This window comes from Arachis ipaensis, chromosome B8, assembly GCF_059453495.1.
Source record: "Arachis ipaensis isolate K30076 ecotype BB chromosome B8, ASM5945349v1, whole genome shotgun sequence".
NCBI classification, from domain to species: domain Eukaryota; kingdom Viridiplantae; phylum Streptophyta; class Magnoliopsida; order Fabales; family Fabaceae; genus Arachis; species Arachis ipaensis.
The window spans coordinates 111,901,763-111,903,188 of NC_142443.1; the positions used below are offsets into that span (position 1 = coordinate 111,901,763).

The 1,426-nt window shown below is 44.0% G+C and overlaps 1 non-coding gene across 1 annotated transcript; it reads left to right on the forward strand.

Annotated features, from left to right (window-relative positions):
* Positions 1-895: 895 nt before the first annotated feature.
* On the forward strand, positions 896-999 carry LOC148549275 (small nucleolar RNA R71). Its single transcript, XR_015898021.1, has one exon. It is a non-coding gene; the product is annotated as a small nucleolar RNA R71 (small nucleolar RNA).
* Positions 1,000-1,426: the final 427 nt, after the last annotated feature.

Below are 1,426 nucleotides of genomic sequence, written 5' to 3' on the forward strand. Positions count from 1 at the left end.
TTGCTTGTCTTCAATCTCATGATCACTTGTAGTGACCATTTTGCAATCTTCCCATCTTACTTTCTTTGCTTCTCCCTTGGGGTTTTTCTCCTTGTCACTTGGGAAGCTATCAGTAGGTTTGGGAATCTTCTCAGCTAAATATCCCACCTGGAATTCTAGCTTCCTGATGGTCTCTCCCTGGTTCTTAATATTGGCTCGCACCTCCTCTTTGAACACCTTATTTTCTTGAATCTCTTGGCATATTCCTTCAAGTAAGGCCTCAATCTTAGAGAGCTTGTCATCAATTGATGAGTGGTTCGGAGCAGATGTGCTATTTTGGTTTTGATAAGTATGTGGAGAAGTGTTGTTGTGGGGGTGTTGAGATGTCCTCTGGGTGAATTGCTAGTGAGCTGCATTGTTGTTGGAGTTGTAACGTCTCTGGTCTTGGTTTTGATCTTGCTCACTTCCCCACCCAAAGTTTGGGTGGTTTCTCCATCTAGGGTTGTAAGTCTTGGAGTATGGATCATAGTTTTTCCTTGGTGAATTCCCAATGTAGTTGGCTTGCTCTTGACTCCCCTCTGCTTCTTTATTCACTCCTTCTTGTGTTGTTGATGAAGTGGAGATTGCTGCTACTTGGTTCCTCTCCATCTTCTTGGTGAGGTCAGCCAGCTGCTGGGTAATGAGCTTGTTTTGAGCCAACAGAGCATCTACATTGTTTAGCTCCATCACTCCTCTTGTGTTCCCTCTTTCGGAAGCATAGAAGTAGTCATTTTCTGCTACTGTTTCAATAACATCTATGGCTTCCTCAATGGTCTTCTTCTTGTTCAAGGATCCTCCAGATGAATGGTCTACTGCCTTCTTTGACTCATAAGAGAGCCCTTCATAGAAAATGTGCAGTTGGACCCATTCGTTGAACATGTCAGGTGGACACCTCCTTGTTAAGTCCTTGAACCTCTCCCATGCTTCATACAGAGTCTCACCATCTTGTTGCCTGAAAGTTTGAACCTCAGCTCTCAGCCTATTGATTCATTGAGGAGGGTAGAATCTTGCTAAGAATTTGTTCACCACATCCTCCCAAGTTGTCAAGCTCTTCCTTGGAAAGGATTCCAGCCACTTGGCTGCCTTGTCTCTGAGTGAGAAGGGAAATAAGAGCAGTCTATAGGCGTCAGGATGATCACCATTAGATTTTACTGTGTCACATATTCTCAGAAAGGTGGTCAAATGTTGATTGGGGTCTTCTTGAACACCTCCTCCAAACGAACAGTTGTTCTGAACAAGGGTGATGAGCTGTGGTTTAAGTTCAAAGTTGTTGGCATGGATTGTTGGCTTTTGGATGCTACTTCCACAATTGCCTGGGTTAGGATTAATGTAAGAGCCCAAAAATCTTCTATCCTCCCCAGCATGATTTGCTCCACCTCCTCTGCCATGGTTGTGAGTCTCTTCTTCA